The sequence below is a fragment of the Pantherophis guttatus genome, chromosome 2 (assembly GCF_059756535.1).
Source record: "Pantherophis guttatus breed Tessera chromosome 2, ASM5975653v1, whole genome shotgun sequence".
NCBI lineage: Eukaryota > Metazoa > Chordata > Lepidosauria > Squamata > Colubridae > Pantherophis > Pantherophis guttatus.
In genome coordinates this window covers 103,420,730-103,434,767 of record NC_142064.1, presented here as the reverse complement: position 1 = coordinate 103,434,767, position 14,038 = coordinate 103,420,730, and the positions used below count along the sequence as shown (strand labels likewise).

General features: G+C 38.1%; 2 long non-coding RNA genes across 3 annotated transcripts in view; one reads left to right on the top strand and one right to left on the bottom strand.

Annotated features, from left to right (window-relative positions):
• Nucleotides 1-14,038, bottom strand: part of LOC117661853 (uncharacterized) — a 29,154-nt gene that overhangs the window by 2,847 nt on the left and 12,269 nt on the right. Inside the window, exons 2-3 of one of the 2 annotated variants that reach the window (XR_004590143.3) lie at nt 12,527-12,628; nt 8,976-9,047 (exon numbers count right to left, since the gene is read on the bottom strand). This is a non-coding gene — a long non-coding RNA (uncharacterized LOC117661853). Of the gene's footprint in view, nt 1-8,975; nt 9,048-11,364; nt 11,805-12,526; nt 12,629-14,038 lie in introns of those variants that run through there. The other variant, XR_004590144.3, reaches the window with a different exon arrangement.
• On the top strand, nt 6,751-10,217 carry LOC117661856 (uncharacterized). Its single transcript, XR_004590149.3, has 3 exons — nt 6,751-7,297; nt 8,800-8,893; nt 10,061-10,217. It is a non-coding gene; the product is annotated as an uncharacterized LOC117661856 (long non-coding RNA).

The following is a 14,038-nucleotide window of genomic DNA, read 5'->3' as shown; positions in this document are numbered from 1 at the left end:
ACTGAATACATTTGTTATGTTACATCAGTTCACTTGACTTAGGTAAAACATGAGTTCACTTGACCAATATCAGGGTTCATTGTGGAAGATTCATTAGTAATTTTCCAAATATCTACAAACCTTTTGACCAAAAATATTGATTTATTGGCTTTATAATTTGTATTCTGCCATTATAAACCGCCTTGAATATTGAGCTCAACAGAAACATGGGGCATTCATCTATTAATTAATTGTCACCAAAGTATAGTGTACACACACACACACACACACACACATTTTTCACAACCTCCTTAATATAGTCTAGAAGGGTTACAATTTATAGTTTATTTTAGCAGAGTTAGTGTTATGGATTATTTTCATGACTTGACCAAATTATCGTTTCAGGGTGTTTTTTTTTTTCAAAGTATTTTTCTTCTTATGAACAGAACTAATATTCCATGTGGCAAGAATTACCTACATAAAAAAAAATCTACCCAAAAGCCTAATGATATCATTTATTCTGAGGAGACCAAGCAAGTGCATAAAGTAACATGATAATGTTCAAATCCTAGCTTTCTAGGAATAGTTTCTTTATACATTAATTTGCCTGAGCTGACTTCATGAACCTTATTATATTTTCATTGGAAGTAACAATCTCTTTCATTGACAGAGAGCAGAAGGATGTACAGTCACACATACGCTCATGACCTCCCAGCTCAACTACTGCAATGCTCTCTACATGGGGCTGCCCGTGAAGACCACTCGGAGGCTTCAGCTGGTGCAGAATGCGGCCGCGCGGGTAGTGATGGGAGTGTCCCGACACTCTCATGTTACACCCCTCCTGCGCGACCTGCATTGGCTACCGGTTGCCCTCCAGGTGAGATTCAAGGTGCTGGTTATCACCTATAAAGCCCTACATGGCTTAGGCCCAGGGTACCTGATGCACTATCTGCGGCCAGCGACAGCTCCCCATCGCCCGGTGCGTTCCCACAGAGAGGGCCTCCTTGGAGTGCCGTCGGCCAAGCAGTGTTGTCTGGCGACTCCTAGGGAACGAGCCTTCTCTGTAGGTGCACCTATCTTATGGAATCAACTCCCCCTGGAGCTCCGGGTGGCCCCTGACCTGCGCTCTTTCCACCGTGACTTTAAGACATGGTTATTTCACCAGGCCGGTTTGGACTGAAGAGGTTTTTAAGGGGAGTTTTAATGATTTTTAACATTTCATATTGATTTGTCTATTTTACTGCTGTGAGCCACCCTGAGTCCTTTTCAGAGAGAGGGCGGCATATAAGCTTAATAAATAAATAAATAAATAAATAAATAAATAAATAAATAAATAAATAAATAAATAAAATATAGTGATGTATAATCTTTTTGTATTGTTATAAAACATGGGAATACTATAAAAGTGTACCAAATACTTGGAATGTTTTCTATAATCAGTTAATAATAATCATCAGTTAAAATTAGCCTGTGATTTTTCTACTACAATTATTATTCTAAAATTCCTCCTCAAACAGAATCTAAATGTTAATTGCTCAGTGGGATATAAAATTCTCATTTTAAGAGAAGCAATTACATCATCTATTTTAGATGAATGGACTTCAATTTGCATGCTAGAGAATTTGGGGAGTTAGTCCACATACCCAGAAATTGTCCAAGTGAGAAACACACTGCCTAAAAAAAGAAAAATCTCTGTTATCCAATGTGTATTATTGCCTTTGTCTCTTTGCGTTTTTGATTTCTTATCTTCTCGTACCACACATTCAAATTCAATTTTGTACCTTCCAGTCAGTTTTGACTCCTGTTACTGCCCCCTGCAGTTTTTCTGGCAGCGTTTTTCAGAAGGAGGCCTCAATTATCCTAGATGTCCATCTATTTTCACACTCCTGGCAATAATATCAGGCAGTGGCATTATATCATCAGTTCTCCCTGTGTTTCTTACTGAAGAGAAAGACTTTATATGTGAAATGATAAAACTGCAAATGGACCTTTCTTAGTATCAGTTTTTTCAGTGCTCGTTCTAACTTTTCTGGGGATATTTCAATCCCAGAACACTACAGGGTTTTTTTCAACAGAACTCTCCCTAAGATTAATGGCTAAAGTTTAAAGAAACCTGTGTTCCGTTTCATCATAGCTTAATTAAACTTCCTTGGCTTGGTTGTCTGGATTTTGTGCAAATTCTGGGCATGCCAGTTGGCTAGTCTGTGGACAAGCACTAAAGTCTCCTCTTCTTCTGAATTTAGAGATTTCAGACAAAATGTTCAGACACTATTTTGTAGTCTGCTCAGTCATTTAATGACAAATTTATTAATCCCTATAATTTAAGCCCAAATTTGTGAACTTCTCTTATAATGGAGAATTGCTCCATAGGAACACAGTCCAATACCAGGGATAAAGATAGTTGGAGCCTGAAAGAAAAATGAGCACAGGGTAAGGTCAAATCATCTTGAAATATCATAAAAATAGCTTAGAAAAAGGGTTTCAGGTTTGCATTTTCTCTGACAGTGATGTGCACTATAGCAAAAGCTGTAAGCTTACCAGAAAGTGTGTTGCACTAAATTAGCTGGATTCCCCCCCCCCACACACACACACATACAGTGTGTGTAAAAAATGTAGCATTATCTTTTGTTTCATAGTGCTCATTTTGATTAAATGTGTAATCTTTTGATTGGAATTGTACATGGAAACTGTTGCCATCTCCTAACAAAATCCCTGAATTTCTTCAGAGTGATTCTGGGGCTTCTCAAGGCAAAGCAGGATTAACACAAAGCAACCTATACTAAATTGGGACTGTCAAAAACTATGGAGGATGATTTGATGCTTCTGAGCACTGCAGCAAAGGCAGATAGTTATATGAAGTAAACATGCTACCTTGAGATGTTCTTCCTCCAGAAAGCATTTCTTTTCTGAGAGGAGGAAAAGTCAAACCACAATCATCTCTGGTTTCTACTCTATGGAAGTAATCAGTGCTTTGAAGGAATCGTTTGCCTGCAATAATCATAATATGGTACCTATTTTTTAAAAACGAAAAAAGAAAGAAAGAAAAAGTGCAGGCATAGGTCCATAAAAAGAAACAGATATAGACATTGAAATCATTGCACTCATCCTTTTGAAATTTTCTAGATTCTGTTAAAATCGAGTTTTGTAATATGTGCATAGAGATTATACATCACACAAATGGTGGTTCCTTTTTTTTCAATCAACCCCAATTTTCAGACTCAGCACATTGGCTGCCAAATTTGGAGTTTTTTCTCCACAGAGAAGACATTTATGCCTTCACATATTAGCTTATTCTCTCAAACAATAAAAGTATGAGTCCTTTCAAAAATGCAATTTTATCTTATCTTTCTCTTATATTAGGAAGCCTTCATTTTTAATAGTTCTGTTACATAGGCAAATCTAATTCTATAGGACAAAATAATACAGAATAATTCAAAGCCAGACCTAATGGTCAATGAAAACATTTTCATTCAAGTGTATGATTGCAGCGTTTGTGTAGAAATGATCTTGGGAGACAGAAGGAAGACTTGCAGCCCAATCTGATCAGAGGCAGCTCAGTCTACAGCTAGAAAAAAGCAGGGGAGGCATTTCAGTAGGGGCCATCCCAAGCTTTCTGGAAACTAAAAAGAGAGATGGGGAGAAATACTTTGTCTTGCAAGATTGATTTCTGCCTTGCAGGGTAGTGCAAACAAGAAGCACCTTAAGATGAACTAATCCTTTTTTTATTATAAAATTACATTAACAGAATCTTGAAAGATCGAAAATATTTCTAACCTCCCCACCCTTTAAATCTCTGGAAAATTAGGGAAATTTCCAAAATGTTTCCAATGCTTTTTCTCCTCCTGGAGATTGAGCTTCCTATTATCAGACTATTGCCTAGGCTGTGGGTTCCTCCTGTATCCCAAGGCCATTCCCACATACCATTACAATTATATGTAAAATGTATCACAAAAAAAAAAAATGAGAAGGGAATCAAAAAAAAGCCAAGAAAAAGTATTTGATGTTCAGCAAAATAAATGAAATTTGATTTTTCCCCCTGACTTTAGTTGACAGGAGATGAAGCTCCTTTCAAACATGAAACATGCTGCCAAAATATAAAACATTGCTTGAAATATCTTGTGCAGTTAACTCATTGTCCCCCAAAACCCTGAACTTTCTCATAAAACAGACATTGCTTACTTATAATTGTGAGACACATGACCCACTTTTCTGTTCTCTAGTGTCTCCAGTTATTCATTTCTGTTCAACACTTACTTTAGAACAGCGGTTCTCAACCTGGGGGTCGCAACCCCTTTGGGGGTCGAACGACCATTTTACAGGGGTTGCCAAAGCCCTCTCTTGCCCCCCCCCATGCCTTCATTCATCTTCACTCTCTGCCTCTGTTGGATCGCCCGGTCGCCGGTCGCTTACCCCGCCCACTCCCAATCTATTGCTGCCTCCGGAGTCCCAGCTGATGGCTAGAGGGAAAAAAACTTTAAATTCTTGCCACGGGGCTTCAAAGAGCTAGCTGCAAAGAGGTAAATTTCTGGAGCAAATTTTTTTCCCCTAGCTATGCTGAAAAAGCGAAATTGAAAGTAAAGAAGGGTCTTTGCTGCAATGTGACAAAATAAGGCAGAGAGATTTCTTTTTCTTTTTCCTCACCAAAACTGCAAACAATGGGAAATTTAGGGCAAAAGAGGAGGTTCAAAATTTTAAAACACAAAAGAAAAAAAGATCTATTTAACTAGGGAATTGTAATAATTGAGATACTATTAATTGTATATTGTGTTGAAAGCAAAAATGGTTAAGCTGTGGTTTGGAGGAATATATGGGGGAAATTATTTGGTTTATTATTATTGGTAAATATAATTAATTGATTTGTAAGAAATTGGATTGCATGGAAATAATTGGAATATTCATGTTCATATTGATTAATATACAAAAAAGATAGTTATATAACTAATTGATTTATATTAAAATGTTGAATTTGTATTAAACAACTGTATTACATAATTACATAATTAACCAATGTGAGGATGGATATAAAAATAGATGACAATGGGAAGGGGTATAATATAGGATAGAAGGGAAAAATTGAATTTGATTAAGATTAGAGATGAGGATGAAGGGTAATATTGGTTTTTTTTAAAAATAGATGAGGAATAAATATGGCAAAAAGGAAATATAAAAATTGTAAATTTAATTGAAATGACTAAACACAGTGTTGGAAGAAATATCCTTCTGGGTTCTGCTCCAAGTGGGGAAAAAGACACTGGAAACATGGAGACTGCTTGGAAAGATGGTTTAATGGTGGACAGGATCACATGGCTTGAGTTCCTGAACAGAAAAGGGGCAGATAAAGTAAATCCTCGGGTTTTTATGCTCTCTCTGCCTTTGCATTTCTTGGGGCCCCGAAAGAGTATCCTGATTGGTTGTCAGACTCCCCGGGGGTGTGGGTCTTAGCTAGCCTTGCTGGCTGATGGTCACATGTGCTTCCCAGGTCACGTGTGGTGAGTTTCGGTTGCTAGATGGGGCCCATTGTGTTAGTTTCTGTTGCTATTGTGTTGCAAATGTCCTTTGACAAAGGATTGACTTTCTGCCTCTGGCCCATTAACAAAGGGTGGGGGGCAGGAAGGTGGTAGCTGCTTTGTCTGTAAAATATGCTTCTCCATTTGTCATCCAGGGAAATATAATATTCTGCCTTTTTAATATTTCCCAAAATATTTCATTCTTCTAGGAAAGGGGTGGGTGCTAACCTCCTACAACTGTTTAAATTTGTGAACTGGCCAAATACTCTGTTCAAGAAAATACGTTGTATGTTTGTATGTGTATTTCTAATTATTGCTATTTATTCCTATTTGTTCTCTTTTATTCTTTAAAGTTTAACAATTCATTCTTTATCTTAATATCTTTATATTTGTTTGGGGTCGGCTTTCTTCCCTTTCATCTTTTTTATTGTACAGCAATCTTTCTCCTCAAACCTACCACCTCTGTCTTTTCTTTCCTTCTTACTTTCTCTTCCCCCATCTCTTCTTCTTCTCCCTACTTCCTCTTTCTTTCTCCTTCTCCTCCTCTCTTCCTCCCTCTCTTACCCTCACTCCTACTCTAATTTCCCTTCCCTTCCTTCATCCCTCTCTATTGCTGTATCCTTTTATGCATATGGACTACTCAGAGGGCTGAAAAAGTTATTTCTGACTGGTCCTCGCACTTTTGACCAGTCCTCGAACTTACGACTGTCCTCACAATTTACGTTTTTGCCCTATCTTGTCACCATGGTGAAGAGAAGCAGTTGTGAAATGAGTGACATGGTTGTTAAGAATGGTACAATGGGCATAAATGATGACCAGTCATAACTGCAAAGACCGGTCAAAAGTGCGAGGACCTGTCAGAAATCACATTTTTCAGCCCTCTGGGTAGTCCTTTTGTGCACAGGGACTACTCAGAGGGCTGAAAAAGTTATTTTTGACTGGTCCTCGCACTTTTGACCAGTCCTCGAACTTACGACTGTCCTCACATTTTACGATTTTTGCCCTATCTTATACCATGTTGAAGAGAAGCAGTTGTGAAATGAGTGACATGGTTGTTAAGAATGCTGCACGGGCATAAATGTGAGGATGGTCATAAGTGTGAGGACCAGTCAAAAGTGCGAGGACCTGTCAGAAATGACTTTTTTCAGTCCTCTGAGTAGTCCCTATACACATAGCCATGGCCACCCGGTCACATGACCAGCTAGCCACACCCACCCAGTCACATGACCTCCAAGCCACGCCTACAAAATAAGCCACGCCCACAGAACCGGTAGTAAAAAAATTAGAACCCACCCCTGGTTGGGGGTCACCACAACATGAGGAACTGTATTAAAGGGTCGCGGCATTAGGAAGGTTGAGAACCACTGCTTTAGAAGATTAAAAGTATCAGCTGTCATCATTGCTCCCCTTAGGTTCAAGTAGCAATGGATGGTTTTTCAATCAGATCAAAACTTCATTCCCAGAACTGTTCCCAAAGTGATTGATATCCTGAAATGTGAAAAGGCTTCTTAAGTTACCTTTTATTTCACTGTTATAAAATTTACAAACAAGAAAAATTTATATTTTAACCAAAGTATAAAGTCAGATATTTTAAACCTTGGTCATTTGATTCTGAATGTTTCTTGAAATCATTACTTATTACCATAGCAACTCAGAGTAGCAGTTATTTTAAAAAGTCACCCATTGACAAACACACATACACACACACACACACTAAAAAGCAGTACATCTGTGGAATTTCTCATAAAAGTCCAATGAGATCTTTTAATCTGAGGGTCCAAATTAAGAAAAGTAATCACAAAGGATGGAAGGTATGTCAAATTAAATAATTTATAAATATTGTGTCACTCCAAAACTGCTGACATTTTGAGCAACTAATTGGGATATTTAGGGAATGGTTTTCCCAGTTACCTTTTTAGGGACCTAATTTTTAACCCATGAAGATTATTTTTGAAAAAGATTAAATGTGTTGCTATGTAGCATATATAACTGTGTTATTCAAGATGTTTCCAGCTCCTGTTCTAAAAAATTGGTCATGGCTGAAACTGAGTATTAGTTTATAACAATCACCACTTGTACTAATAAATAATAGATAATCCCATCAAGTGGGTATGAATTTTAATTTTTTAAACTTTTTTTAAAGCCTGTATTGTTCCCAAAGTGGAATATTAAACAAACCAAGCATGAGAACATCCCTTTAATTTACTTCAATTGTATTAATGAGATTGTTATTTATTACTAATGCTTCCTATCTGTGCTCTCACATAATCACTCATACAAAGAGTCTTCTGTCAGTGTATGATGGATTTCTTAAATGTCAGAGTTTTATGGTTCCCCTCCAGCCTCAAAAGTCTTTCCTGACATTGGTCAGTGTTGAGATTCATCCAGCTGCTCTTTATATCATGGATCTTTTGCCATTTTTAGCAAAGTCTTTAGTTAAACCATATGTTTGGAGGCCTAACATACTTCTCCCTTGCCAATTCAGTTTTTCATCTCTCCTCATTGATTTAATCAATTTTTTGCTTCTGACTTCATAACATTACTCTTGCTTTTTTCTTTGGCTTCTTGTAAATTTTCCCACACATCCTTCATCCACACTTTACAGCAGCTTTCATCATTTGCAGAGGTCCCATTTTAGCATGAAACAGCTCATAATGGAAGTGCAAACAAGGAGTGTTTGGGATCTATGGGAATTGAAGAGTTAAATTCCAGAAGTCATGGTCATTCTCTTCTTCCCATAATAATCATCTGCACAATGTGTCTGTGTTTGCTGTTTCTCTGTCCAGCCTTGATCAGTCTCAAAGGGTCAATCCAGTCATGTGGCCCCATATTGTTTCTTTATGGCAGCTGGTCTCCAGAGCTGCTTGATTGTTTGATAAGAAAGGGAATAATAATAATAATAATAATAATAATAATAATAATAATAATAATAATAATAATATAATAATAACAGGATTGGAAGGGATCTTGGAGGTCTTCTAATCAAATTCCCTGCTCAAGCAGACCTTATACTTATTATATTTACATTTCCAAATTTGGGATGTTAAAACAACAACAATAGTGTAATAAACTCTGCAGATAACAGGATCATGTCCTATGCCTGATTTTCATTATCACTTCAAATATTTGCCTGGATTTCACACTTCATTAGTATGATGACTTTTGATATGATTATTTCCTTTTATAACTTGTCTATTTGAGTGGTGACAGAGATGTAATTTAACATTAGTTGAGTTCTGGTAATATTGTCACTTTCTTCTGTTTCCTTCAACAAATCTTTGTTAAAAAAACATTACACTCAACCTTGAAACAGGAAGGAATTCTGGGAATCAACCAACAGAAAAAAGCCAACAGGAGATCTTTACAAGTTTTAACACTCTTAAGCAAAACAGCAGCACCACCAAAAGGTAAGAAAAGTCTTCATTTTGCCTATTAGCATTCTGCAAAGAAACTTTTTTCAAGATTGCCTTTGTGCGTTTCAATATTTACCTTTACTCAAATCCAGGGGGGGAAACTGCTTCTCAATATATTTTATTCTGATGTCTAGGCAGATATATAAAGCTACACAGAAAAGAACACAAAGCAGAATCAGAAATCCATGAAAGACTAATACATGTTCTAGAGAGGAAATAGTTATTTCAAATTTGGACCTTCTCAGGGAAATTCTGGATTCTTCAGATTTCTTTCTATCCAAATGTAATCCTGAAATAGATTGTGGATTAAGTTGAACAGTACATTTCTAGAAATGACTCTATTGTGGCAGGCTATCAAAAATGCAACATTCTGCCAATACATCTTAATTTATCTATAAAGATATAAAGCCTTTTCAGATATAAAAATTAAAATCTGTTTTTTAAACATTGCTGTTTTGAAGATTGTTGAGATTATAAAAATCTGTGATCTTGGTTCTTCCAGAACATCCTTCTTTTGCTTCTTCTGTCTCTGGGCAAAGCAAAACAAAAATCAAACTAAAAAGCCTTAGCATTATAATGGCGTAAACGTACTTATAGCAATTTGATAGTAAGCCAATAATTAATTATTTTCAGCATAGGCATGAAATTCAACCCAGAAGGGGTTTTTGGTTCACCTGGCAGAAAGCAACAAAAATGTTAGCTACTGTTTTTTCCAGAAAAATCTCCAATTCGAGACCAGGCAAAATGAGACAGAGATTTTAAGAGGGCCATTATAATCATGTTGCTTGCTAAATTAGCATCCAAAGGGTCAAACTCAAAAGTCCTTCAAGATTCCCTATTGGTATTCCAATAGTAATTGATAGGATGCAGCAATATATATTAGCAGCTCCGTGAGGAAAAGCTTGATGGGGAAGCGATGAAAGAAAGAATCTGCTATTACCATCTAAGATCAGGACCAGCATTTGTCTCTAAGAGGCTATTCTGCTTGTGTTATTAATACTGTATAGTTTTCTCAAAAAGCAATTAAACTGTCAGTTGAAACTGGACAGCCATCTTAGCTCTAAAGGTTTAAAAGACGGAGATGAATTTGAATAAGAATTTTCTATTGGTCACTTTTTAGAGAACTTTTCCCTTAATTTTAGTTCTCCCCTTTGTTCATAGTCTTGGGGTGCACTAATTGAAGACTGGCCTTACACTATATGACAAGGAATGTGCATATTGATCTTCTCTCAAACATAAGAGTGGATATGACCAGGTGATTTCCTCACCATCTCAGCATCTATCTCTTGATTATCTGGGATCATGAATGTCTCTTTGCAGAAGCAGAGATGACATGAAAGCAAGATTCATATCCAGGTTGATAATTTAATAAGGTGAGGAATGAGTGCTCAGTCCCCATCAATAAAATTGTTGCTTGTAGAGATTTAGGTTTGGCAATAAAGCAACTCAAAACCTGAGGGGCCACTTGTGTCAGTAGCAGTTTTTCCTTTTACTTCAGGATAATGACTTTTAAAAAGTTACTAGGGCAGGAATGAATTTCCTATCTAGATTTCAACTAACTTTCTGGTTGTTTGTTATCTTTCTGTGTTGATAGCAATGCCCTTTTGCAAATTAACTTTCTCACATATATAACAATTTGTAAGTTACCTGAATACTTTTAACCTCCAATATCCGACACTCTTGCCCCACATCTATTCCAAGCACTAAATTCCTGCTGTTGATGAATTCACGGAAATCTTTTATTCGTCAAATTATTATAATAATCCTTTTTCTATGCTTGTGTTTTTCCAAAATAAGTAATTTATATGCAAAGACACTCTTAGATGATATAATAGATTAGAATAAAATTTTCAATTTCAGATGATATAAGCATGCAAGGTATAGATTTCTTTACCTGGAAATAATTTTAGTCAAGATGTTTTAGTTTATAGTGATTAAAAAGAAAGAAAATCCTTGAATTAAGCTTCCCACAAGCAGCAGAACTCAGGTTCAATAATAAAATGAACCATGTCCATTAAGCAATTCTGTTGTAGTTGTGTAGTTATCTAAGCTGCTAGGAATAGAGAAGAGCAAAGATGAAGAATGATCTTGTGTGATTGTTTAGTTCCAGATTATATTGGTCAATTTAGTTGAAGCATATATTTTTATGTCCAAAGGGAAAGGAAAGAAATGGAAAAAAGATAAGAGGATCTCTATAATTTCTTTGATATCTAATCTACTTTCCAGTGATAATGGATCTGTAAGAGTACTGGAATTGTTCGTTGACCCAAAGACAATGAAAAACAACACAAATACTGTTTCCTCAGGGTACACCATCACCACATTAGAAACCTTTTTGATATTGTTATCATCTGGTTTCCTGTGACAGCTATTTTACTCTAAATTGTCTGGGACTAGCTTATCCCATCTTATTCCTGATTTCCAAAACGGATCTGGAAAAGTCATGCACCCATTATTTAGCAGCATATGGTATCTATCCTTTGTTATCTGCAGGATCACAACATTTTGAGGACATTCAGAAGTTTATAAGGTTTGTGGCTTCATCTCTGGCAATGATGGTACTAGCTTCAGCTTGTAACATCTAGAGTAACTCTTCTCTTCCTCTTGGTTCTGGACATAGTATCAGAGATGCTTGCATAGACAGAAAGATTGTGTTCCTGTGTCATGGTTAGTTTCTAGGACTGCAGAATTAGGGGACAGGGGAAGCAGTTTCCACTGAGCTCTCTGAACGATCACCATGTTTCATCAGCTTCTTTTTCCTTCTCCTGTTCCTTCAGCAATTTCTCATCAATGGATACATCCCAGAGGGCAATGAGGATTGTATAAATGGAAGGGACGAGGTAGGAAGGATTAATGATAACTCTGCCTCAGTTTGATAGAGATGATTATCAGCTCAGTGAACTTTCTACACAAAGAAACACACATAAAATAATTAAGCTAGCACTCACAAAACATTGTTATACAATTGCTAAGAATGAGAGGCTGGGAAATCATTTCATGAAGCAAGCAAGTACCAGACCTCCTCCTAAAATTCTGTCTGCTGCTCTCAACAGCTGATTACCCCTGCTTATGTGTTGGAATGGGGCAAGAAAGAGTGATATTATCATAACAATAATTTGAGCCAAGAATGGATTTATAATGTCTTAAACCAACATTTCCCCATCTTCCCTCCCTTCATCTACTCTTTACAAAGATATTTCAAGCAACTAGACACCAAAATACATTTTAATACTAAAGAATTCCTTCCCTTGTATGTGTGAGAGAGGGAGAGAGGGAGGGAGGGGGGGAGAGAGAGAGAGGGAGGGAGGGAGGGAGGGAGAGAGGGAGAGAGAATGCTTAAATCAACAAAGTTTTTTGAGCTAGGCAAGGCCAATAAGGTAAATAAACAGGTGTTACCTGTTCCCTTGAGTTCATGCTTTCCCTATGCAGTTTTAACCACCCTAATTATTTTCCCTGTGAAACAGAGATTACTGTGATAGACACTAATTTTATATTATTTTTTAATGCACCGTCTCCATTTAAACCTTGGGGAAATTAGAGGGAGAAATTTCTCCTTACAAGATAGTGGCTCTCAAGAGTATTCAGCTACGTTTGTTATCTAAATGCAAACACAATAATAAAACATACCTGGGCACTTCATTCATTGACGCAGGTGTCCTTTTTAGTAGATTGGCAAAGGGAAAAAAGGTGGGAGGTGTATAATGCATGTGTCCCTGCGTCCCAATTTTCCTAAATACCAAAATAAAGTAAGTTGTATCAGAAAACACAGACCTCAGGCTAATAGGGCTAACTGGAATATGCACCATTTTCAAACAAAGAAGATTTTCAAAAAAAATTTAAAGCATTGTTTGCCATATTTTGAAATGTTTGGTTAGAATAACAGGGCCCACAGATTTGAGCTACAAATAATACCAGTGGTGGGATTCTGCCAGTTCTAGGCGGTTCGGCTGAACTGTTTGTTAAATTGCTGGCTCGCCCCGCCCCTTGCCAATAAATAGTGGGGATGGGGCGGGGCGAGGGGCGGGCGAGCCAGTAATTTAACAAACAGTTCGGTGGTTTTTTTTGTAATTTATTGGCCTCGCAGCACATTGAACTGTTTGTTAAATTGCTGGCTCACCCGCCCCTCGCCCTGCCTCTCCTCCCACCTGCGCAGCACCAGCCTACCCTAGCCCAGGGGTGGGCAATTGTGGCTCTTTTATAGCCTGTGGACTTCAACTCCCAGAATTTGAGACAGCCAAGCTGTATCAGGAATTCTGGGAGTTGAAGTCCACAGGTTGTAAAAGAGCCACAATTGCCCACCCCTGGGCTAGCCCATCCAGTCGCCGGGGGAGACACACAACTTTTCTCTGCCCTGGAACACTGGCTGCCCAGACTGCAGCCGAAGCTCCACATCGTAATGGCCTCCAAGAGGAGGGGCGCCGCGAAGCTCAGTAAGAGCAACAAGAGCCGGCTGCAGGAGCAGCCGGGCAGACGCACGCGCAGTGGGGCGCAGTGGGGCGCAGGCTTAAGGTGCAGCCTCCAATAATATTATTATTATTATTATTATTATTATTATTATTATTATTATTATTATTATTTTATTTCTATATCGCCCTTCTCCCGAAGGACTCAGGGCAGTGTACAGCCTATTTAAAAACACAAGACAAAACAGCAGTTAAAAATTAAAATGATTAAATAGATTTGGCTCAATTTAAAACCCCAGAAATTTAAAATACCCCAATTTAAAATTATTATGTTGATAGGCCAGCTTGGCGGAACAACAGGGTCTTCAGTACGCAGCGAAACACCTGGAGGTCAGAGATCTTACGTATTTCCGGGGGCAGTTCATTCCACAGGGCTGGGGCTCCCACAGAGAAGGCCCTCCCCCTGGGTGTCGCCAGCCGACATAACTTGGCCGATGGCACCCTGAGGAGACCCTCTCTGTGGGAGCGGACTGGCCGGTGGGAGGCTATTGGTGGCAGAAGACGGTCTCGAAGGTACCCGGGTCCTATGCCATGGAGCGCTTTAAAGGTGGTAACCAACACCTTGAATCGCACCCGGAAGACCACTGGGAGCCAGTGCAGCTCGCGCAGGAGGGGTGTCACGTGGGCACAACGAGTTGCGCCCATAACCACCCGCGCAGCCGCATTCTGGACCAGT